Here is a 26,727-nt window from a genome sequence, read left to right as displayed (position 1 = left end):
AAGGGAAGAAGTTATTTTTTAAATAATTATTAAGTACCTACTTTTATACGGTCTTGAGCTGGATACTTAGAGTAGAATGATTACTATTTTCCATCTACATCTAGTATAGGTGTTAGACCCATGGGGGGGACTCGTAAAAACTTAAACTACTTCACCTTTTGGGGCAAAGCACCCAAAATGATAATATAGTTCACCAGGCATAAGTCTTTTCAATGGTAAAGAGTTAAATGGGGATTAGTGAAGATGGGCAAGGTGGAGCTTTAAAAAAAAATACAAAGTAGAACCCAGAGTTGAACCATAGGGTCTTTATTGTCATCTGGAATAGTCGGATTGAAAGAACATGTATGTTTACCATGAGATGGGAGACTTACTGTGTTAACATTTTTCATGTGCCCAGAAAACAATATGGTTTGCCTGGGATTTGTGTGAACTACACTTAAGGGAACCTCTCAAGTGGCCTGTTTGGGAACAATTGCCCACCTGTGATTTAGGCAATGCTGTATGTGTTCTAAGAGGTATGATCCCTCTTTTTTTAGGTGAAGAGAAAGCCTGAGGATACCTAGCATCTTAAATCAAGTCCTCTGTAACCAGGGTAGGTGGATTTCTCCTAACCTGAAATGCTGATATCAAACAATGTGCAAAGGCAAATGAGTTCTAGGAGGGGAAAACCTGTTTTAGGGCAACTTTTAAAATCTGTCCTTTATACTAACATTGAATGTGAGGGAAAGAGCCACAGATATTTCACCTAAGTGTAAAGGAGCCAACATTAATCGCTTAATAGATCTAAAACTGTCCAGCTAAAATTTGTCATCAGTGACTGCTTGACCTACTTTCCTTCCTTGATTTGAGAGCACATTCTTACATGGGGTCTAATCATTTATTTGCCAAGAGATTAATTAGCTTTTCAGAGCCTCTGTGCTAGTTAATGGTCCCAAAATAGACCGCTAGTCCCACTGCCCATTGCTTCTTAAGAGGACTGATTGTAGGAGTGACAGAATTTGAGCAAAATATGTCTTGTCAGTGCCTCTATACTTGTGGAAGATGTGACTTGCAACCCTCTTGACTCAGCTGGTCTCTGTTGGATCACCTTAATTTTGCCCCTTCCCCCTTCCCTCACGATTCCTGGAGTCTTGAGTAGATTAAACCTGGGTTTCAAGGTGATGTGACTAGGCAATATGATATGGTGAATCAAAGTCCAGGTGCTGTAACCAGACTGGGATTTTAATCATGACTCTGCTGCTTTGGTCAGGTTACTTGTCTGTGCTTCTTTTCCCTGATCTCTAAAATGTGGATTAATAATAGTCTTCATCTCCTAAAATTGTGGGGATCATCAAGTAACATAATGTATTAAACTGCTCACCCACAGAGTAAGTACTCAGTACATGGTAGCTGTTTGTATTGTGATAGCCAGTTGAAGGCACAACATCATCTCCCTTCAAGCTGTTGAGGCCTGTGAATAAATTAGATCTTCTAGGGCTGTCAGAGATTCATAGGGCCTAAGGAATATGAATGTCTTTGATCACATAGTAAATTAATATAGAAGAATCTAAATTTTGCACACTATACTTAAATGTTTAAAACATATAGCACCCTATTTTCTGTAACTTGCCTTAATGCTCCCATTCCCTTTGATGGCAGGGGGAAAATCACAAATTCGCCAGTCATTAAATGTAACCTAGCCTCTTTCCATTATAAAGAGTCTTTTTAGAGTCAGTTCAGCCTCTTTAGGGATACTTAGTCTTTCAGGGTAGCCTTCCCCACCTTTCCCCTTCTCAAGAGACTATCATCTTATTGTATAGGACCTCATGGCAATGTAGAAGAGGAGGCTGCTCTGTGAATGGGTTCTTGGGCTCTCCACTGGGTCCTCACTGGTGTTTCAGGTTCCATCTGTATTTCATGTTTTAGTGCCTTCTCATTCTGACTTACTAAACATTTGTGTCCCAGGGCTCAGGCTTCAGACATCTTAATGGAAAGTGGAAAGTAACTCCCTAGATTGAGTAACTAAAGTTACTCATCTAATTTTAGTATTATGGCTTTAAATATTATGAAGGTACTGATTACTTCTAAATACATAACTAGTCCAGACGTCTCCCATGAATTCCAGACTATATGTATTATCAGTTGTCTACTGGAAGTCTCCACTAAGATGTATGACAGGCATACAAACTTGATTTCCAAAACCTAATTCCTGATCTTTCCCCTCAAACCTTGTCCTCCAGCAGACTTCCCCCAACTTGATTGATGACAACTGCATTTTCTAGTTACTCAGTTCAAAACCCTTGGAGTCATCTTGAGCTCCTACTTTTGCTCATGTCCCATATCCAATCTTTGGGGAAATCCAGTTACTTACACCTTCAAAGCATATTCTGAATCTAGTCATTTCTCACCACTTCCACTGCCTATAACTGTGGTCCAGGCCTCCATCATTTCTCACCTGAATCATTGCAGTTGCCTCCTAACCAGTCTCCTTACTCTCACCCTTACACCCTTACAGTCAGTTCTCAACAGAGTGGTCAGAGCGATCCTTCTAGAATTTAAATCAGATTGTCAGCTCCTCTGCTCACAATATACCAGTGGTTTCCCATTTTATTCAGAGTGAAAGCCAAAATGCTTTCACTTCCTACAAAGGCCTTATTGGAACTTTATTCCTTCTCCCTTGCCTGCACCTTGACTTCATCTTCTATACTTTCCCCCTTAAACACTCCGTTCCAGCCAGATTGGCCCCCAGCTCTTCTTCAAACATGTCAGGTATTCTCCTTCTTCAGGGTCTTCATACTTGCTCTTGCCTCTCCTAGAATGCTTGGGATTTCTGGCTTGCCACTTCACTTCCTTCAGGTCTGCTGAGATGTACCTTTATTAGGGAGATCTTTTGCAACAAACCTGTTTGGTACGGCAAAATCTAGAAGTTGCCCTTCTCTACCCTCCGTAGGAATCTATAGCTAATAGATTTTTTCAGAAAATCAAATACAATTTAAAAAAATCTTCACAATGAAACTGGAAGAAAATGATGTCAAGGGGCAACAAAATGTCCCTGAGGACAGAGAAATTCAACAGAAAAATGTTGACCTAAAGAAAAAGAAAATGATTAGCTTATCCAGCATTCCAACATGAACTTTGAAACTTAATGCTTCAATTGAATCTAAGAAGGAAAATCACACAGCAGAAGTAAAAGACCTCAGGAAAGAAATGGCCAGGTAATAGAAGGTGACAGCTAGATGATGGGAGGGGGTGAAGCATAAAACAATAGGTGTCAAAGGAAAAACAAGGAAAAAACAAAGCCATTTCAAAAAATAAAGATTAAATTATAAAAAGCACAAGGAAAACTAAACATAACCAAAAAGCACAGTTAGGGACAGAGTGATTAGTAATGAGAAAAAATAAAAGAATAAATATCCAATTATCAAAAAAGGATTATAGAGAACATGACAAATAATAGAAGATAGGCAAAATATTTAACTGAAGTCCCCTACAGAGAAAAGCAAAACAATGGAACATACAAATATTTATAAGCAAAATTTTAAAAAATATTATTCCTGAAAAGAACATTTAAAATTCTACATTTTGACTGGTACATCATAATCTAGAGGAAAATTTGCTCAATAATGGCCAACATAATATTCTCCTAAAATCATTGGATTGTAAATGATAAAGACTGTAACTTCTAGAAGAAAACAGAAAATTCTCATGACCTTGGGTTAGACAAAGTGCTCTTAATTACAACACCAAAATCACATTCCAGAAAAGATAAAACTAGACTTAATCAAAATTTAAAACTTTTGTACTTCATTAAACCCCATTAAGAAAATGAAAAGATACAATAGCCAAGACACAGAAACGTCCTAAATGTCTATCAACAGATGAATGGTTAAAGCAGATGTGGTACATATATACAATGGAATACTACTCAGCCATAAAAAAAGAACAAAATAATGCCATTTGCAGCAACATGGATGCAACTAGAGATTATCATACTAAGTGAAGTAAGTCAGAAAGAGAAAGACAAATACCATATGATATCACTTATATGTGGAATCTAAAATATGACACAAACAAACCTATCTATGAAACAGAAATAGAATCAGGGACATAGAGAATAGACTGGTGGTTGCCAAAGGGGTGGGGGTGGGAGGGGGTTGGATTGGGAGTTTGGGATTAGCAGATGCAATCTGCTATATATAGAATGGTTAAACAACAAGGTCCTACTGTATAGCACAGGGAACTGTATTCAATATTGTGTGATAAACCATAATGGAAAAGAATATGAAAAAGAATGTATATTTATGTATAACTGAGTCACTTTGCTGTACAGCAGTAATTAACACAACATTGTAATTCAACACTACTTCAATAAAAAAGAAATTTTTTTAAAAAGAAAATGAAAAGACAAGCCCCAGAGAAAATATTTGCAAATTATATGTCTGATAATGGACTTGTATCCAGAATACAGAAAGAACTCAATAAGACAACCCAGTTTTAAAATGAACAAAATATTTTAATAAAGATTTCACTGTAAAAGATATATTAATGACTAATAGACACATGAAAAGTTGCCCCAAATCATTAGGGAAATGAAATCAATACCACAGTGAGATACTACTTCACACCTACTAAAATGGCTATAATCAAAATGTAGGCTATAAAAAGTGTTGGTGAAGATATGGAGAAACTCAGACCCTGAGACATTGCTGGCGGGAGTGTAAAATGTACAACCACTTCAGAAAACAGTTTGGTGGTTTCTTAAAAAGATAAACTTACCATATAACCTAGCAATCCTACTCTTAGGTATCTGCTAAAGAGAAATGAAGGCGTATATATCTACACAGAGACGTGCATACAAGTATTCATAGCAACATTATTCATAATAGCCCAAATGTAGAAACAATCACAATGTCCATCAACTGATGAATAGATAAAATATAGTACAGTCAATTCTCATTTTTCAGGGATTCCACATTTGCAAATTTGCCTACTTTCTAAAACTTCTTGTAACCCCAAATCAAGACAGTGATTTCCTGGTCATTCTCAGACATACACATGTTCAGAGAAGCAGAAAATTTGAGTCACCCAACAAACGTTCCCATCTGAGGTCAAACAAAGCGACACTCTGCCTTCTTCAGCACTTTTGCTGTACACAAGTGTTTATTTTGCAGTCTATTTAGTGCCAACTTTTTCACATTTTTGTGCTTTTTGTTGGTGATTTTGTTTAAAATAGCATCCAAGCATAGGGCTGACCTGCCGTCTACTGTTCCTAAACACAAGAAGGTTGTAATGTACCTTATGCAGAAAATACATGTGTTAGATAAGCTTCGTTCAGGCAAAATTATAGCGCTGTTTGCTATGAGTTCAGTGTTAGTGAATCAACAATATATATTAAATTAGGCATCTTTAAACAGAAACACACAAAAAACAAGGTTATGTATTGATTAGTTGATGAAAATGACATTTTGCCGGAACCTAACCCTGTATTTCCTCTAGGGGCAATAATTCAGGATTCACTAATTCAGTGTTTGAAGCAACTTTATAGAACATAACTACCAGGAATAATGAGAATAGGTTATATATCCTTAAAATGGAGTACTGTTCAGCAGTAAAAAGGAACAAACTGCTTATACATGCTACAGAATACATGAACATCAAAAACATTATGCTGTTTATGTAGGAGAAATAAGAGATTGAGACCCAAAGGAACATGCCAATTCATAAATATAGAATTAGATAAATTTATTATTGAGCAAAATACCAGAGTGCATGCAAGTTACTCAAAAGTGGCCATAAAGCTGTAGTGGATTTTCAGTTCTGGAATTAAAGGTACAGTTATTACACATCATCCAATTTTTAATAAACAGAAGCAGTTACATAGAGCTTACTCTGATATCATCTTTTTCATAATTCTTTATCAGGCTTACTCTGATGTCCTGATTTTCATAATTTATCAGCCTTACTCCAATATTTTGTTCCTCATAACCCTTTATCAGTACTTCCTGTTTGCCTCTGCATCTAGGACATATGATTTGTGACATGCTTTGGCATTGTTCAATAATGTTTTCCACCTGTGAAAGAAGCCAGATGCAAAAGACTATGTACTTACTATATGATTGCATTTATGTGAAATTTCCAGAAAAGGCAAATTTTTTTTTTTTTTTTTTTTGTGGTACGCGGGTCTCTCACTGTTGTGGCCTCTCCCGTTGCAGAGCACAGGCTCCGGACGCACAGGCTCAGCGGCCATGGCTCACGGGCCCAGCTGCTCCACGGCATGTGGGATCTTCCCGGACCGAGGCATGAACCCGTGTCCCCTGCATCGGCAGGCGGATTCTCAACCACTGCGCCACCAAGGAAGCCCAGAAAAGGCAAATATTTTTAAATTGATTGATATATATCATTGTATTAGCTTTAGGTGTACAGCATTATGATTTGATATATGTATATAATATTGCAAAATGATTATCACAATAAGTTTAGTTAACATCATCACACAGTTACATGTTTTTTCTCATGATGAGAACTTTTAAGATCTACTCTTAGCAGCTTTCCAATATACAATACAGTATTGTTAAATACAGTCACCATACTGTATATTACATTCTCAGGACTTATTTATCTTACAACTGGAAATTTGTACCTTTTGACCACCTTCACCCATTTCACCTACCTCTCACACCCCACCTCTGGCAAAAAACAATCTATTCTCAATATCTATGAGTTCAGTTTTTTTTTTTTAAGATTCCACATATAAGTGAAATCATACAATATTTAATATTTGTCTTTCCCTGTCTGGCTTATTTCACTAAGCAGAATGCCCTTAAGGTCCATCCATGCTGTTGCAAATAGTAGGATTTCCTTTTTTATGGCTGAATTGTATTCCATTTTGTATATACCACATTTTCTTTATCCTTCATCCGTTGATGGACACTTAGGTTGTTTCCATGTCTTGGGTATTATAAATAATGCTGCACTGAACAGGGGAGTGCAGGTATGTTTTCAAATTAGTATTTTTCAATTTTTTGAATATGTACCCAGGAGTGGAATTGCTGGATCATATGGTAACTCTATTTTTAGTTTTTTAAGAAACCTCAATGCTGTTTCCCTTGGTAGCTGCAACAATTTACATTCCCCCCAAGAGTGTACAAGGGTTCCTTTTTCTCCCATCCCCGCCAGCATTTGTTATTTGTGTTCTTTTTGATGATAGCCATTCTAACAGGTGTAAGGTAATATCTCATTGTGGTTTTGATTTGCATTTCCCTGATGATTAGTGAGCACCTTTTCATGTACTTGTTGGCCATTTGTTTGTCGTCTTCAGAAAAATGTCTGTTCAGATCCTCTGACTATTTTTTTTTTTGCTGCGCCTCGCAGCTTAGAGACTCTTAGTTCCCTGATCAGGGCTTGAACCTGCGTCCTTGGCAGTGAAAGCACAGAGTCCTAACCACTGGACTGCCAGGGAATTCCCTCTCTGCCAGTTTTTTAATTGGATTGTTTGTTTCTTTTTTCTATTGAGTTATATGTGTTCTTTAAATATTTTGGATATTAACCCATTGTCAGGTATATGATTTGCAATTATTTTCTCCCCTTCAGTAGGCTGCCTTTTCATTTTGTGGATCTTTTCTTTTGCTCTGCAGAAGCTTTTTAGTTTGATGTTGTCCCACTTGTTCATTTTTGCTTTTGTTGTCTTTGCTTTTGGTGTCAAGTCCAAAAAATCATCACCATCATCATCTTTTTTTGTAATAGAAAAGACTGGAAGCAATCCAAATACCCAGCAATAGGAGACTAGTTGAATAAACTTTGGTACATCTACACAATGGAATCATAGGTACCGGAAAAAAGGAATGAAGATGATCTCAGTATACTAGTATGGAGAGATTTCTAGAATAGGTCATTAAGTGAAAAAAGCAAGGTAGAGAAAAGTGTGCAATTTAATATATGACTGTTTAAGAGAGAAATACAATTAAACATTTACCAAAGACTGCTAGTGTTCTGTCAGAAAGACTCAGGAAGCAGACTGAAGAGGCTTGCACTGACCAAAGGTGAGACAATTTGAGCATCAATAAAATGACCACTGCATTGGAGTAGAACACATCAAATACCATTAAATCCGTGAGGTTATCATGTTATTCAAACCAAAAAACTCATAGTTGTTTTTGGAGGTTGCTAGTGAACCAGCTAATCTTCCTGAAAATTAGTAAATAAGGAGAAAAAAATCAAGCATTTAACCTACCTTTGTTATATGAACAACCAAATAGTTGATGAAGGAATGTTATATGAACAACCAAATAGTTGATGAAGGAAATCTTTTCTTTATCCTGGCTAAGAAAGGAAGCATTGATAAAAATTAGAATATCACCATTCTGCAAGCCATTAATAAAATAATGGGTCTACCAATGTTGATCATTAATGGCCAGTAACATTACAAAGAAAAAGACAACAAGCATTAAATGCCTGCTGATGGAAGTGTACACCTCCACCTATGAAGGAGGATTGTTGCCACATAAACCTGAATCTGATCAAACCTCCAGTTCTTGCCACATGTTTTCAAGAACAGGAACAGAGAAACATGTTAAACAAGAGCACATGGATGAGATCAACAAATCCAGACTGTGAGAAGTTGTACAGGGAAAATGACCCATTTTGTCAATTTATTGCAAGGGAAAAAAGAAACTGAGTCATATCAACCAAATGAAGTTATGGACCTTGTTTGGGTCCCATTTTAAACCACTGTTTAAAAAATTATAAGAACCTAAGGGGAATTTGAACACTGACTGGATATGTAATAATATTAAGGAGTTACTAATTTTTTAGTTGTGATAGTGATATTGAGGCTATGTTTTTAAAAGCCCTTAATCATTTCACAATACATATATGTATCAAATTGTCACATTGTACACTTTAAGCTTGCACAATGTCATATGATAATTATATCTCAAAGCTGGAAAAAAGAGTCCTTATAACTTATTACCTCCTATAATTTTTATGAATTAAATAATGTATATAATGTCTGGGATTTACCTAAAAGTAATCTGTGGGTAGGGGAGTCCTGGGGATGTAGATGATACAAGACTGACCATTAGTTGATAAACATTAAAGCTGGATGATGTGTACATGAGGGGATGTGTTCTATTCCTTCCACTTTTGTGTATGTTTGAGATATAACCATTTTTTTAATTTAGAAAGAATTGGAAGTCAGTTTAAAGTGATTCTCAGTGGAAAAGATAGGACAATTTGAACATCAAAAAGATTAAAACTGTTCATATATTCATTTAACCTGATTCTAATAAAAATATCCACCATTTTTTAAAGTCTAGGCAAATTGAATCTGAAGTTAATATGAAAAAATACAGAAAAGTTGCCAATAAAACTCTGAAAAAGAAAACAATGAGAGGAAACTGGTCCTATCAAATATTAAACATGCTATGAAGCATCAGAAACCAAGGAAAGAAAGTTATAGGAGTGTGGGAGAAAGAAGCAGATAACAGTCGTAAATGCTACAGAAATACCAAAAATGACAATTGTCAGCTTCCTTTGCACACTGGTAGATTAAAACAAAGCAAAACAAAACCAGAGACCCAGGTACTGCCCTAGGCTGCTTAAATCTGAATTTCTGAGGCAAAGGGCCAAATCTCTGGTGATTTTTTTTTTTTGCGGTACGCGGGCCTCTCACTGTTGTGGCCTCTCCCGTTGTGGAGTGCAGGCTCCGGACGCTCAGGCTCGGCGGCCATGGCTCACGGGCCCAGCCGCTCTGCGGCATGTGGGGTCTTCCTGGACCGGAGCACGAACCCATGTCCCCTGCATCGGCAGGCGGACTCTCAACCACTGCGCCACCAGGGAAGCCCAGCCCTGGTGATTTTAACATAGAGTTAGGATAGAGAACCAGTTGTGCAATTGTTAAGCAGACCTTTTTTCTGTCACCCAGGAATTGACAGGACCTCAGCTGAAAACTATAGACTCTAGCTCTCCGCTGACGGAGGCCCCCCAAGTTGGGGCTAGACCTCTAGATCCCTTCAGTGGTAGGAGTGGAAATGCAATGGTTGTGGGGAGATGCTTTCCTCTTCCTAAAGCCAAGAGAGGGGTGGTCTCAAAAATCACTTGTAAATATCAAGGTGCCTGCAGTAAGAGAAGAATAACATCTTATTCCCACTCTTTCACCTGCTTTGGGAAGGCTTTACCTATCCTTCCCTGGGCCTGCCTGACAGTGGGAAGAGAATAGAGAGGGCAGGTTTTCGCCTTCATGAAACCAAGAATTACTTGGAAAGTTGGTTGCTGGGGTAGGGGGAAGAAGTCCGTGAATTGTCCATACCTTTCCAAGCATCACTTCCTCAAGGAAGCCTTTTGTGGTCCCCCCAGTGTAGACTAGCTTCCCTTGTCACCTATTCTCCTGGAACAATTTTCCTCTGGAGTATTTATCTCTTTATGATTATTTGTATGTTTCTTCTAGACTATTAGCTTCACAAGGGTGGTGATCATGTCATTTTTGTTTCTGTTTTTGTTTTTTAACCTCATCCATTGAATCTCTACGTGGCACAAAGTAAACATTTGTTAAATTTAATTGAATAAATGAATGAATTCTAAAAGGAAAGGAAATCTATTGTTTTGACAAAAGTTATATATAAAAGTACAAATATGTACACAATACAAGCACTAAAAATACTTGACAGATATGCACAAAATGTTACATTGATTTTGTTTTAGTTGTAGGTTCTCAAGTTATTTTTATTGCCTTTGTAATGTATAAAATTTCTACAAAGATGTTAAGTACTTTTCTAATCAGAAACGGAAATTAAGCAAAGAATACACCAGCTGCGGGCCTATGTTAATGTTAATGTTTAGGCCCTGGAGCCAGAAAGGACTGGACTTGAGTTCTGCCTCTGGTACTTTACCACCCATGTGACCTGGGGCAGGTTATTACCTCAATGACTATCAGTTTTCTCATCTGTGAAGTGGGGATCATCAAAGAAGTTGGCTTAAGGTGGATGTGAGGATTTAAGTTGGAGAACATATGCAGCACTTGGTAATAAATGCTTGAGTTGACTGTTATTATTACTTTGGAAGAAAAGACCTCTTTCCCTTGGCACTATAATGAGTTTCTGCTGTAAATATGTGTGTAAATCCATTAGGTTATAGTTAATAATATTTTAATACTTAACTTCAGCTTTGTTTAAAATTTAAAATAATTTAATGCATCACCAACAGGTGGCAGCATATCATGGTTTCTTCACAATATTGGGCCTGCCTTGGTGTTCCTTGCTGGACAACTTTCCTTGTTAGAATCTGCTTTAAAAGGAAGAGACTGTTGAGTTTATCTAATTGGACTCCTTCAATTTACATATATGGAAACCTGGAGATGAGGTAAAAACAAAGAGCACAACCTATTCATTTGCCAAAAAGTGTGGGTTTGGGGGAAGAGATGGTGAGAACAGTCTCTGTGTGTACTTCACACTGAATTTGGGCTATTTCCACGATATTCCTTTTAGCTAGTCAAATAAACTTAGAATATATGGCAGAAAATATTTTTTTCTGTTCTCAAATGGAAATATGAATTTGGGGAGTAAAGAATATATTTCTTAGTCATGCAAAATAAATGGTTGATGAGCTTCAAAATATGGAGATTCCCCTACCCCACCTCCTTTAAAAAATATTTTCCAGTTGACAGAGGCATTGCCCTTTGTTAATCAATGGACCTTCACAATGAGGGGGAATGATTATCATTTCTATTTTAGACTAGGATATGGAGGCTCAGAGAAAAAAATGCCCTCATAGGCAGAATACATGAATTCAAATCTAGCTCATTCATTCATTCATTGAAAACAAGCATTTATTAAGCTCCTGGTTTGTGCCAGTACTTTGCTAGCTTCTGCAGGTGCATAAGCTAACAAGGAGTACACCTCCAAAAGGTCTTAGTCTCTGTCCTTATAGGACTACAGTGTCTGAACTTCAGGACACCAAATTTCTGCCTCTTTCCACCACACACACATCTGCACATCGCCCTGCACACATAGTTGATACCCAGCAAATACTTGTTAACATTAAGCAGCCTGGTCATGCCCCCCAAAGGCCCTTGAGGCCAGTGAATTGCAGTGAGGGTTTTACTGTTAGTCAAGCATTACAGGCTCAAAACTATTTTTTTAAAAATTTTATTCAATTTACTTAAACTAAAATAAAACCCCCAAAAAACAGTTCACTTATTTCTCCCACCCCCCACTCCCCACCTCTGACCACCCCCACACACACCCACCCCCACAAGTCTATTCTCTGTATCCATAAGCTTGGTTTTTGGTGAGGTTTCTTGATTTGTTGTTTTGTTGTTTTTTTTTTTTCTTGCGGTACGTGGGCCTCTCACTGTTGTGGCCTCTCCCGTTGCGGAGCACAGGCTCTGGATGCGCAGGCTCAGTGGCCATGGCTCACAGGCCCAGCCGCTCCACGGCATGTGGGATCTCTCCGGACCAGGGCCCGAACCTGCATCCCCTGCATCCCCTGCATCAGCAGGTGGACTCTCAACCACTGCACCACCAGGGAAGCCCTCTTGATTTGTTTTTAGACTCTACATATAAGAGAAATTATATGGTGTTTGTCTGTCTCTGTCTGACTTATTTCACTTAACATAAGATCCTTGAGGTCCATCCATATTATCATAGATGGCAAGATTTCATTCTTTTTTATGAATATATTTATACATATATATGTATATATATATATATATATATATTCACAAGTTCTTTATCCATTCATTCATCAATGGGCACTTTGGTTGTTTCCACATATTGACTGCTGTAAATAAAGCTTCAGTGAACATGGGAGTGCATATATCTTTTTGAATTAGTATTTTCATATTCTTCAGGTAAATACCTAGAAGTGGATTGTATGCTAGTTCTGTTTTTAATTTTTTGAGGAAACTTCATACTGTATTCCATGGTGGTTGTACCAATTTACATTCCCACCAACAGTGCACAAGGGTTCCCTTTTCTCCACACCCTTGCCAACACTTGTTAGTTCTTGTGTTTTCTTGTGTTTTCTTCATACTGTATTCCATGGTGGTTGTACCAATTTACATTCCCACCAACAGTGCACAAGGGTTCCCTTTTCTCCACACCCTTGCCAACACTTGTTAGTTCTTGTGTTTTCGATCATAGCTATTCTAACAGGTGTGAGGTGATATCTCATTGTGGTTTTGATTTACATTTCCCTAATGATTAATAATGTTGAGCATCTTTCATGTACCTGTGGCCATCTGTATGTCATCTTTGGAAAAATGTCTATTCATACTTCTGCCCATTTTAAAATCAGATTGCTTGGGTTTTTTTTTTTTTTCTCTATTACGTTGTATGAGTTCTTTATATTTTAGATATTAGCCCCTTTTCATATATATGATTTGCAATTATTTTCTCCCATTCAGTAGGCTGCCTTTACATTTTGTGGATCTTTTCTTTTGTTGTGCAGAAGCCTTTTACTTTGATGTAGTCCCACTGGTTTATTTTCGCTTTTGTTTTCTTTGCTTTCAGTATCAGATTCAAAAAATTATTGCCAAGACCTATGTCAAGGAGTTTACCGCCTGTGTTTTCTTCTAGGAGTTTTATGGTTTCAGGTCTTACATTTAAGTCTTTAATCCATTTTGAGTTAATTTTTTGTGCACACTGTCAGATAGTGATTCGGTTTTATTCTTCTGCACATGGCTGTCCAGTTTTCCCAGCACATTTATTGAAGAGACTCTCCTTTCTCCATTATATATTCTTAGCTCCTTTGTTGTAAATTAATTTACCATATATGCTTGGGTTTTTTTCTGGGCTTTCTTTTCTGTTCCATTGATCGATGTGTCTCTTCTTATGCCAATACCATACTGTTTTAATTACTACAGCTTTGTTATATAGTTTGAAATCAGGGCGCATGATGCCTCCAGCTTTGTTCTTTCTCAAGATTGCTTTGGTTATTTGGGGTCTTTCATGGTTCTATACAAATTTTAGGATTGTTTGTTCTATTTCTGTGAAAAATACCATTGGAATTTTGATAAGAATTGCATTGAATCTGTAGATTGGTTTGGGTAGTGTGGACATTTCAACAGTATTAATTATTCCAGTCCATGAGCATGGAGTCTTTCCAGCTATTTGTGTCTTCTCAGTTTCTTTCATTAAGGTGTTGTAGTTTGCAATATACAGGTCGTTCACCTCCTTGGTTAAATTTATTCCTAGGTGTCTTATTCTTTATGATGCAGTTGTAAATGGGATTATTTTCTTAATTCCTCTTTCTGATAGTTTCTTATTAGTGTAATTAAAAACAACTGATTTTTGTGTATTGATTTTATATACTGCAACTTTACTGAATAAATTTATTAGTTCTAACAGTTTTTTGATGGAGAACTATTTTTTTAATATCTAAGGATTTATTTATATATTTATAATCTCTGCTGCTCCAGAAAGCACTTAGGGACTGCAAGATATCTGCATATCCAACGAAGTCTTCACATGTTTTTTTGTGTGTGTTTATTTATTTATTTATTTTTGGCTGAGTTGGGTCTTTGTTCCTGTGCACGGGATTTCTCTAGTGTGGTGAGCGGGAACTGCTCTTCCTTGCAGTGCACAGGCTTCTCATTGCAGTGGCTTCTCGTTGTGGAGCACGGGCTCTCGGCACACAGGCTTCAATAGTTGTGGTGCTCGGGCTCAGTAGTTGTGGCTCATGGCTCTAGAGCTCAGGCTCAGTAGTTGTGGTGCACAGGCTTAGTTGCTCTGTGGCATGTGGGATCTTCCCGGAGGCTCAAACCCATGTCCCCTGCATTGGCAGGTGGATTCTTTTTTTTTTTTTTTTTTTTTGCAGTACGCGGGCCTCTCACTGTTGTGGCCTCTCCATTGTGGAGTGCAGGCTCAGCAGCCATGGCTCATGGGCCCAGCCGCTCTGTAGCATGTGGGATCTTCCCGGATCGGGGCACGAGCCCATGTGTCCTGCATCGGCAGGCGGACTCTCAACCACTGCGCCACCAGGGAGGCCCCAGGTGGATTCTTAACAACTACACCACCTGAGAAGTCCCGTTTGCGTGTTGAATAATGGCCCCAGACTTCTTTTTTTTTAACATCTTTATTGGAGTATAATTGCTTTACAATGGTGCGTTAGTTTCTGCTTTATAACAAAGTGAATCAGATATACATATACATATGTATATGTGTATCTCTTCCCTCTTGTGTCTCCCTCCCGCCCACCCTCCCTATCCCACCCCTCTAGGTGGTCACAAAGCACCGAGCTGATCTCCCTGTGTTATGCAGCTGCTTCCCACTAGCTATCTATTTTACATTTGGTAGTGTATATATGTCCATGCCACTCTCTCACTTTGTCACAGCTTACCCTGCCCCCTCCCCATATCCTCAAGTCCGTTCTCTAGTAAGTCTGTGTCTTTATTCCCATCTTACCCCTAGGTTCTTCATGACATTTTGTTTTTTCTTAGATTCCATTAAATGCACAGGAAAAGCTGGACCCACACGGTTCCAGTTGGACTGCTAGATGGCAGTAGAAGCACACACTGTCTTTAGACTCTGGTCAGTAGATCTCACAGAGAGGAAGGGGCTTTCAGGGGTAGCTGGTTCATTCCCTGCCATTTTATAGGTAGGAAAGCTAAAGCCCCAGGGAAAGACACTGACCAAGGCTAGGTCAATAGCCAAACAATCTAAGTTGTATACAGCTTGCTGAATTTTGTGATTTAATATTTGTAGGAAAAATTTCCTTATGGATTCATTTGAAAACTATTTAAAATATCTGGTGTAAAAAAAATTTTTTTTAAGTAGCAGTACAAACAAATAGAAATGAGATTAAAAGTAAGTCTGCCTCCCACGTGAACCCCATATTCCCACAGGTGTCTTCCCCAGAAACCCTGCTGCTGGCAAGTTCTTGAATAACTATCCAGAGATATCTTTAATTAAACACACACACACACACACACACACACACACACACACACACGGCCTGTGGCACATTTGTAATATCCAGACTGTGTGTGTGTGTGTGTGTGTGTGTGTGAGAGAGAGAGAGAGAGAGAGAGAGAGAGAGAGAGAGAGAGAGAGAGAGATCAGATGGATATAATGTGTGCATGGAGTATAAAATAATATGAACAAAAGTGGGAAAGCTGTGGACCCCAGGAAAATGTCTCCTTCACCTTCTCAATCTTGCTGGAAAAAAAAAAAGAAAGAAAAAGTTCATGAAGTGGTTTCTAAACTCTGGAGTGGCTTTATTTTTACCATTTCTCTGTTAATTTAACAGATTAAAACTCTGCCAGAGACACCTATAGTATCGATCTTGGTAAATCCTGCCTTCTGAAGCTCTCCCTGATGTAATTAAATTACTGTAAATACAATTAGAAGGCCCCTCTAGGTGGTCTGTGTGACACCAGCCTTAAAGGAATTGTCTTGAGATATTTGAACCAAAGTAAAGAGCAAAGTGGCGGAATCCCCTTAATCTTTGGGGGTCAATCCTTTGAGGATTTGTGGCCATGAAATAACAGGCAATCGGTTTTAGACGTGGAAAGCAGCCCTTTCAGGAGATATTTTTCACAGCCCTCACTGGCCTTCAGGGTCAGTGTAGGGGCTCCAGCCCCTGTTGCCAGCTTCCTGACTCCCCCAAATCCCTCCACCAATGATTTGCAAATTCTGCTTCCAATCTGGAAGAGGAAAGTCTGAGTAGTTAGTCCTTTGCATCCAACACCTTTTGCATAGCATTGGGAGCTGTTGCTATGTGGTCCACGTGTGTTGCTCAACAAGCTTAAACTTTGCATAGCCCGTGCTAAACTAATTTGCGTCAATTTGTCTACATCATGCCAACAATCGTTCTGAGAGTCTTGAATAGAACATACAAGGCTTCTGATAAAGGCCCTCGGAGCAGATGCCGCCGGCCATTCTGTGGGGCCTCACTGTGGCTAGTTCTTCACCATGGTTTCTTCATATCCTAGTGACAATGTTAGTTTTTCCACCCTGGGGTTAAAACTTTTTTTTTTCTAAACAATGGACAGCACTATACAACTGGCACTCCAACTGACTTTTTTTTTTCTTTTTTTTTAAAGAAAGACATGGCTGTGGCTGAATTCTAGCCCTAATGTTTCCTAATCACTTTCTTTCCCCCAAGTTTCAGGGAAAGCAAGTGGAGTTATTTAGAAAGGATTTGTGCAACTGGGACAAGGTGCTTTTATTATTTGTCATTGTTTGGGAGTAAAATTTCAAGCTATAAACATCACTTGTAACTAAACTTGTATCACTGATACAAGACAGCCAAAGTAATTTGTGCTATATGAACTCTAGGAAATAATGTCACATTTAGGAAAAACTTAGATTTTTTTTCAAAGCCAGATCTGGAAATGTATTGCTTTGGTTTGTTGGGGAAGGCACCAGAGACCCTGGGGGAGCTAATTGAACGTCTCTATGAAATCCACTCAGTCTATGGTCTATTCACCTGTTTGTGGGTTTTGTCATTTTGTAATGCCTCTTCCCACGTTAACCCATTTATTTAATGATCTAAAAACTACCCTGCAAAAACTAATAAATGTCTAAATGTTTGCAGTTGTGTTGTGTCAATATGCCTAGATAGGAATAACCAGTAAGAATTTATTAAATTCAGTAAGTGATTATTGAGTGCCTACTATATGCCAGCCACCCTTCCAGGCACTTTGGATATAGAAGTGATACAGTCTTTGCTACTGTGGCATAAGAAACAGACACTAAACAAACAGACTAGTAAATAACAGGCAGTGGGAATGCCAGTTAGTGGGTATTGTTAAGAAGAAAACAACGCAAGAGGGAGGAGATATGGGGATATATGTATATGTATAGCTGACTCACTTTGTTATACAGCAGAAACTAATGCACCTTAAGGGAAGAAGGTGGGCAAAGAGCTACTTTGGTTACAAAGGACAGAGAAGATATCACTGATGAGATGACATTTGAACAGAAACTCAAGGACGGGAAGGATCACATCTTGAGAATGTCAGTGGTCCTGGCAGAGGGAACAGTGGGAGCCAAAGTCCCCTAGGTGTGGGAATGGCTTTGCATGTTCATGACCAGTGCAGCTGGAGAGTAGGGAACTAGGGTGCAAGAAGGCAGGAGATGAATTCCCCAAGAGATGAGGATAAAGAGAAATGGCAAATGCTGTAGCATCATGGATATCTCCACTATTCAGTGTCACAGTGAATCTAAATATCAGCAGACTGATCCCTGGTCTCTCAAGCTCTTCTTGCAGACAACTGTAGAAAAAGGTGGGCTGGCTGATAGGATCTGGAGCTGATTATAGCTATTTCAATTTGAAAAAAATTAGATTTGAGCTGCTCAAAATCATTAGTAATTGTTATGAACTGAATGTGTCCCCCCCTAAAATTCACATGTTGAAATCTTAATCCCCAGTGTGATGACATTAAGAGGTGAGGCCTTTTGAGAGGTAATTAGATCATGAGGGTAGAACCCTCATGAATGGGATTAGTGCCCTTATAAAAGGGACCTCAGAGAACTTTCTGCTGTCTCCACCATAGGAGGACCCAATGAGAAAATGGTCATCTGTAACACAGAAGAGGGCCCTCACCAGAATCCCACCATGCTGGCATCCTGATCTCAGACTTCCAGCCCAGAACTGTGAGAAATACATTTCTGTTGTTTACCAACCTATGGTATCCTGGTATAGCAACCCAAATAGGCTAAGACAATAGTTAAAAATTTCTTAAAGTTAGAGCAACAATGAGATATAACTTTTCTACCAGTGATCTGGAAAAAATTAGAAAGCTGAATAATGCCAAGTTTCAGTGGAGACAAGGGGACAGTGGAACCCTCCTGTACATCTCATGTGATGGTAGACAAGTATAGCCATTCTAAAGAACAATCTGGAATTATTCAGGCAAATTAAATATCTGAGATATCCTATGACATAGCAGTGCTGTTCCTAGTATTCATACATTCCATAGAAATTCTACTGTGGAAAAAAGACGAGAGCCTAGGAATTTTAAAACAGGACTTGGTAAGAATTGCATTGCAGGGAGAAGGGAAGGAAGTGCTCACCAACCAGGACCTGGGGGGCACCACATCCTAGTTTCATATCACATCAACACTATATACTTTCTTTTTACCATAAACACAGCTTGTGATCCCTCCAGGAATTGCCAGTGCAGATCTCATACATACTGGAGGGCTGGGCCACTCACCTTTCAGCAGCAAGGTTGACTACTACCCCCCCTCCCTGACTCCATCAGGGGTCAACCCACCTCCCCAGCATGCGCAGGGCCGAGGCCAGGGTACAAATGGAGGCCTACATACCGTGAATAAATCTTTAAAATTTATAAAGAAAACAGTCAAATATGTTCTATCCTCCTCCCTTGACAAATATTCCTTCACGACAACCTAGAAGGTAACATTTGAATTTAGAATTCTTGGATTCTCTGGAACATAGAGGAGCCAGCTCCGAGCCCGCAGCCTGCTCCTCTGCTCTTTCCACTCTGGACTAGCCTGTACCAGGAGGAGAGTTGAGTGCATATGTGAGAACATCCAACCTGCACGTCCAAGCTCCATCATACTCCTACTTCCCACTGAACAGCTGCTGCAGGGCTGCCCCTCAGGCCTAGCAGCACTATTGTTTTTTTCAGAAAGACATTAAGGAAGAGGATTTCACAGGCCCCATAGGTGAACTTGGGATACTGTGAGGTCCAGAGGGAGCATGTCTCCTTAACCCTGTGGACTCTTTGTCCCATGAGGTGTGATACAGCTAGAAAAGGGTCAGAGTGAAGCCCTGTAAAATGAGGGGATCAGGGCATAGGCCCCACTTTCCTGGGTATGAAGGTAGTACTTTTAGAAAAGTAAGTGGGGCCAGGTTGTGATGATAGGGCTTTGAATGCCATGTTATGGAATGTAGACTTTATTTCTTGAGCAGTAGGGAACCATGATGGGGTTTTTTTTGATTAATTTATTTATTTTTGGCTGTGTTGGGTCTTCGTTGCTGCGTGCGGACTTCCTTTAGTTGCGACGAGCAGGGGCTACTCTTTGTTGTGGTGCACGGGCTTCTCATTGCGGTGGCTTCTCTTGTTGCGGAGCACGGGCTCTAGGCGCTGTGACTCGCAGGCTGTAGAGCGCGGGCCTAGAGTTGTGGTGCACGGGCTTAGTTGCTCCGCGGCATGTGAGATCTTCCTGGACCAGGGGTCAAACCTGTGTCCCCTCCCTTGGCAGGCGGATTCTTAACCACTGCGCCACCAGGGAGGCCCAACCATGACGGTTTTTTTTTTTTTTTTTTTTTTTTTTTTGCGGTACGCGGGCCTCTCACTGTTGTGGCCTCTCCCGTTGCGGAGCACAGGCTCTGGACGCACAGGCTCAGCAGCCACGGCTCACAGGCCCAGCCTCTCCGCGGAATGTGGGATCTTCCTGGACCGGGGCACGAACCCATGTCCCCTGCATTGGCAGGCGGACTCTCAACCACTGCACCACTAGGGAAGCCCCATGATGGTTTTAAAGCAGCGCTTTATGATAGTAAAACTAGATATAATAGTAGAACCATTCTGAGACAATTAGAAGTCAAACTGCCCCAAATACTAAGATACCACTTACTAGCTATGGAGCCTTAGGTGATTCTCCTTAACTTCTCTGGGCTTCAGTTCCCCATATGTAAAACAGGTGAATTGGACAAGATTAACAATGTCAAAGTCCCTTCTGTCAGGACCTCAGTTTTTCTTATCTGTAAAACAAGTGGGTTGAAGCAGATCAGGAATTCTCAACATGGGCTCCACTGAGGGGTCATGCCCTTCCCCCACACCAGACTATGTAAATCAGTATCTCATTTTTTAAAATATGTGTTTATTTATTTATTTGGTTGCACTGGGTCTTAGTTGCGGCAGGTGGGTTTCTTTGTTGCGGCTCACTGGTTCCTTAGCTGTGGCACACAGGCTCCTTAGCTGCGACATGTGAACTCTTAGTTGTGGCATGTGGGATCTAGTTCCCTGACCAGGGATCGAACCCGGGCCCCCTGCATTGGGATCGTGGAGTCTTAACCACTGTGCCACCAGGGAAGTCCCAGGATCTCATTTTTCAAAGTTCCTCCAGGTGACTGCTAACCCCTAGACCTGAAGATACTCTCCAAGGTCTCTCTTCCCTCTCCACCTGAATTTCTCCATGTGAAAAAGAGCACTTCGGGTAATATCATCAGTCTTCTTTTATATGTAAAGTTTCTCTTATTTTGGGGACCCAAGACCTTCCTGAGGCTCAGTGATTCAAACAAGCCAGGGCTTTGTCAGAGGAGGAACCATGGCTCTGAGGGAGGCCCTTCTGGTCATGGGATCACCTGCATTAGTGTGAAGCAGCAAGTGGGAGCTGGGGTTTGAAGCCTAGGCAGACAGGTGCTGCTCATGAGAACCTGTAGATGGAGCTGCCAAGGTTGGGACTTGGCACAGGGGAGGCCACTTCTCAACCACAATGAATGGCCTGACACTTCCTGGCAGCTCCTCGGTTCGGCCAGGCACCTGCAGGCCACCCCTTCTTGGCAGGTGAGGAGGAGCAAGGAGAATAGGGCTTTTCTCGGGCTGTTCCCCAGAACAATATCTCTTGACATCTGGGGAGACAAGGGGTGGAAAAGATAAGCCTCTGCGTGTTCTTCTCAGCCTGGAAAATCCTTGCGGGTGGGGTTGGCAGGAAAGGGAGTCTGTGTTGAAGTGCCACTTTCCAGCTCTACATCCGGAGCTTAGCATGTTCTGGGCACCGTGAATGAGTCCGACTGATGCTTTGTATCAAATGTAAAGTGGCCTCTTTTCACACGGTTGGCACTGGGGGCCAGTGACTACTCGGTAGGATCCAGAGCTTGCCGGGAACTTGACAGGGCCGAGCATGGGGCCTGAATTGCGTCTCTGTGGGGCAGCAGGGACAATGCCGTCACCATAGAACAGGATTCTCAAGCCTGGAAAGGATGAAGTCCTTCTGTTAGAGACCAGTGAGTTCCCTCTGTCACTGTCCACCCCTCCTGGAGCCCAGGCCTCAAGTACAAGGACCACAGATTCCACACAAGACTCTGGGACATGATGTCTCAGTTCTGGAGATTGGATACCAAAATATCAGAATGTCCGGGATAATCTCACAGTTTACATGAACAACAGGAAAGAACACTATTTTAATAAAGATTGTCCCTGGAAATCTGAGGTTCACATTAAAGTAATATTTACCACGTATTTTTCATGAATTAAGGAGAAATTTTATTTCCAAGCTCTTTAAAGATTATTACGAACATAAACTATCCTTTTAAAAGTGTGTCAAATTAAATTAAAATGACATCATCAAAGTTAAACACTTTGGGCTTCCCTGGTGGCGCAGTGGTTGAGAATCCTCCTGCCGATGCAGGGGACACGGGTTTGTACCCTGGTCCGGGAAGATCCCACGTGCCGCAGAGCAGCTGGGCCCATGAGCCATGGCTGCTGAGCCTGTACGTCCGGAGCCTGTGCGTCCAGAGCCTATGCTCTGCAATGGGAGAGGCCACAACAGTGAGAGGCCCGCAAGTTAAACACTTGTGACATTAAGAATTCTTTTAGGTTGTAATATTTTCACATTACTTTGTTTTAACCATTTGCAGTGTTCTGCAGGTCACATTTTAAACATTTTTTAAAGACATGAAATAATGTAGTATTTTCTAAAAGTACAACCACAACCATAAAGCAGAGGAACTTGAGAAGACCAAGATCAAATCTATTTCATATACCACATGGGACAATCTAATACACAACACAGCATTAATCTTTCCAAACATGTTTTCTAAGAAATAGTTCCCATGTTTAGTGTTAAAAATAAAATAATCTTCTCATTTATAAAAACAAAAACATCATTTGATTAGTAAAACCTATTCTTCCCCCAGTTTTGTATTTGCTTGTCTTCGTTTAGAAACTGTAAATTCATGAGAAAAGAACAAATTTTTGTTATAGTATAAAAAACTTAGGAATAATTATATTCAATTTTTTAAAATATAAAAATGTTTTCCTTCTTAAAATGTAACCATTCAGTAAATAAAACATTTATAATATTCCAGGTATAGAAACACCAGTAATTCACTTGTGAAAGAGATGTACTTTAATATATTTCATGATAATGGTTTGGTTTGCCTTAAGTATAAAGCACTTCACCAAAAGAGCCAGGTCATTATTATTTAAAAGTTTACTCCTTCACCCAGTTTCCTTATTTGAATTGATTCATCAATTTCTATAGAATTTTGGCCACAGGAAAGGTCTGAAATATCTAAGTCATTTGGCTAGAGAAAAGTGTTAACCTTGATTTGTGGACGCAGTTATTCACTACTTTGTGCTTGAAAGTATTCCTCAGCGAACTTCTTCCCCAGAGTCTTCAGAGCAAAGCCCAAGATCTGGGCTCCCAGAAGGGGTTGACTCCACCTGGAATTTGGACCAGCAGGGCAACCTTGCAGGCCTTCTGCAAGCAGTACTGCCTGAGGCCTTGATCTTCTCCACCCTGGCCTCCCACGTGAGCTTCTCCACCAGGGGAGTGCCAGGCTTCCAGCGTGGATAAGTGGGGCTGGGCTGAGCCTTGAGGTTTATTTATAAGGCTTATTTATACCTTCTCTGTGCTGGTTCATCTTCTAAGATCCTTAAAAAACAACCTACAATGGTGTTATGGTCTGAATTATGTTCCCCCCCAACCCCACCAAAATTTTATGTTCAAGTCCTAACCCTCGATATCACAGGATGGGACTGTATTTGGAGATAAGGGTCTTCAAGAAGTAATTGAGTTAAAATGAGGTCATTAGAATAGGCCCTAGTCCAATATGACTTGTGTCTTTATAAGAAGAGGAGATTAGGACATAGACAACACAGACAGAGGGACAACCATGTGAAGACACAGCCATCTACAAGCCAAAGAGAGAGTCTCAGGAGAAACCAACTCTGCTAACACCTTGATCTTGGACTTCTACCTCCCAGAACTGTGAGAAAATAAATTTCTGTGGCTTAAGCCACCCACTCTGTGGTGTTTGTTATGACAGCCCTAACAAATTATTACAGATGGAGATATTATTATTCCCATTTTACAGCTGGGGAAACACTGAGGTTAAAGGACATGAAGCTGCTTGCTCATGTCTGTGGATCCCTGATTCAAACTCCACTCTCATACTGAAACCCAAGCCTCTCCCACTAGGCTGTGCTTCCTGTAAATCCAGGAAGCAGGTGGGAGAGAGCGTGTATACAGCAGAGCTTGTTACTAAAAGAAGACAAGGGTGGAAGAACTTGTTTGTACTCCTCAGTTTGACCAGCTATAGAGACATTTTTGGTGTCTGAGACTTCATAAATATCATCATTAAGGCTTCCAGGGAGGGTTTAGAAAAGTAAGAGATTAAAGAACTGGATCAGTTTGTTTCTATCTTAATCAGGGTTCATGTGATTGCTAGAAACAAAAACCTATTCTCCCTGCTTAATCAAAAAAGGAATGGGGCTTCCCTGGTGGCGCAGTGGTTGAGTCTGCCTGCTAATGCGGGGAACGCGGGTTCGAGCCCCGGTCTGGGAGGATCCCACATGCCGCGGAGCAACTAGGCCCGTGAGCCACAACTACTGAGCCTGCGCATCTGGAGCCTGTGCTCTGCAACAAGAGAGGCCGTGATAGTGAGAGGCCCGCGCACCGTGATGAGGAGTGGGCCCTGCTTGCCACAGCTAGAGAAAGCCCTTGCACAGAAACAAAGACCCAACACAACAAAAACAAATTAATTAATTAATAAACTCCTACCCCCAACATCTTCTTTAAAAAAGGGGGGAGGGGAAGGATATGGGGGCATCTCATGGCCTCCAATGACAGGAGATGCAGTCAAGCCTCAGAAAGTACCAGAACTAGAAACTGTGTTAGTCCCTCTCCCACCTTGCATTTGATAGATGCTCAGAGCTTTTATGGGGAGATTCTCCAATTCACTATTGACTGAGGGACTTTGCGAAATTTCCCATTTGTAGAGACTCCTGGTCTGGCAGTATGGAATCAAGAAAGTGTAGTTCTAAAACAGAACTAGAGTGAAAGGCCTCTGGCTTCTGGAGCCAAGATAGACTAAGGTATGCAAGCAGACCCTGCAGCCTAGTTACTAGGTAAGTTATCTTGGGAAAGCTTTGTTGCTCAGAGACTCAGTTTCCCCCATTGGAAAATTAGGATAATAAAGCCTGTTTCAAGAGGCACAGTGCCTGACACATAGTGTCAAATGTACGTACCTTCCTCCCCCATCACTTCCTGAGATAAAGGTGGCATCTGCTAGAAAACCCCTGTGGGGTTACGATCAGCTAGGAGTTCTCAATGTCTGACACTAAATGGGCACCCCACAGCTGGAACTTGGGGATTGCAACTGTCACTTAGGAATGGTGATGTGAACTTTTTCTCTTTACATATTAACACTTGCCTAGGGTAGGAATCTATACCACCTTCTCTTCACCAGAAAGGCTTTCTTCCCTTGCTTGAAGCCCCAGAGGCTCTGGCTGGGCTTCAGGGAGAACTAAGAAGTAAAGTATCCATCATACAATTTTTATAGATAGGAGGGAAAAAAGGGAAGAAGTGGTTTTATATATTACTCTAATTGGCAAAATCAGGAAGTAATGCAAACCACAATGGGACCTGCATTTTAAAATTCTTTTCTGGTAGCCTATTTTATTTCATTTTATTTTATGTTATTTCATTTCATTTTATATTTTAACACCTTTATTGGAGTATAATTGCTTTACAATGATGTGTTAGTTTCTGCTTTATAACAAAGTGAATCAGCTATACATATACATATATCCCCATTTCTCCTCCCTCTTGCGTCTCCCTCCCACCCTCCCTATCCCACCCCTCTAGGTGGTCAAAAAGCACTGAGCTGATCTCCCTGTGCTATATGGCTGCTTCCCACTAGCTATCTATTTTACATTTGGTAGTATATATAAGTCCATGCCACTCTCTCACTTTGTCCCAGCTTACCCTTCCCCCTCCCTGTGTCCTCAAGTCCATTCTCTATGTCTGCATCTTTATTCCTGTCCTGCCCCTAGGTTCTTCATAACCTTTTTTTTTTTTTTTTTAGTTTCCATATATATGTGTTAGCATACAGTATTTGTTTTTCTGTTTCTGACTTACTTCACTCTGTATGACAGACCCTAGGTCCATCCACCTCACTACAGATAACTCAATTTTGTTTATTTTTATGGCTGAGTAATATTCCATTGTGTGTATGTGCCACATCTTCTTTATCCATTCATCAGTCGATGGACACTTAGGTTTTTTCCATGTCCTGGCTATTGTAAATAGAACTGCAATGAACATTGTGGTACATGACTCTTTTTTTAAAATCTTTATTTGAGTATAATTGCTTTACAGTGTTGTGTTAGTTTCTGCTGTATAACAAAGTGAATCAGCTATATGTAAACATATATCCGCATATTCCCTCCCTCTTGAGCCTCACTCCCACCCTCCCTATCCCACCCCTCTAGGTGGTCACAAAGCACCCAGCTGATCTCCCTGGGCTATGCACCTGCTTCCCACTAGCTATCTATATTACATTTGGTAGTGTATATATGTCCATGATACTCTCTCAGTTTGTCCCAGCTTCCCCTTCCCCTTCCCCGTGTCCTCAAGTCCATTCTCTACGTCTTTATTCCTGTCCTGCCTCTAGGTTCATGAGAACCATTTTTCTTTAGATTCCATACATATGTGTTAGCATATGGTATCTGTTTTTCTCTTTCTGACTTACTTCACTCTGTAGGACAGACTCTAGGTCCATCCACCTCACTACAAATAATTCAATTACCTTTCTTTTTATGGCCAAGTA

The 26,727-nt window shown here is 40.3% G+C and overlaps 1 long non-coding RNA gene across 3 annotated transcripts in view; it reads left to right on the top strand.

The window, feature by feature from the left end:
• The window catches only part of LOC131767040 (uncharacterized), a 93,494-nt gene that overhangs the window by 6,809 nt on the left and 59,958 nt on the right, over window positions 1-26,727 (top strand). For all 3 annotated transcript variants that reach the window (XR_010835913.1, XR_010835915.1, XR_010835914.1), the window contains 2 exons: window positions 6,192-6,347; window positions 11,179-11,334. This is a non-coding gene — a long non-coding RNA (uncharacterized lncRNA). The remainder of the gene's footprint in view (window positions 1-6,191; window positions 6,348-11,178; window positions 11,335-26,727) is intronic.

Source organism: Kogia breviceps, chromosome 12 (assembly GCF_026419965.1).
Source record: "Kogia breviceps isolate mKogBre1 chromosome 12, mKogBre1 haplotype 1, whole genome shotgun sequence".
Taxonomy (NCBI): domain Eukaryota; kingdom Metazoa; phylum Chordata; class Mammalia; order Artiodactyla; family Physeteridae; genus Kogia; species Kogia breviceps.
This window is presented reverse-complemented; position numbering and strand designations above follow the sequence as displayed.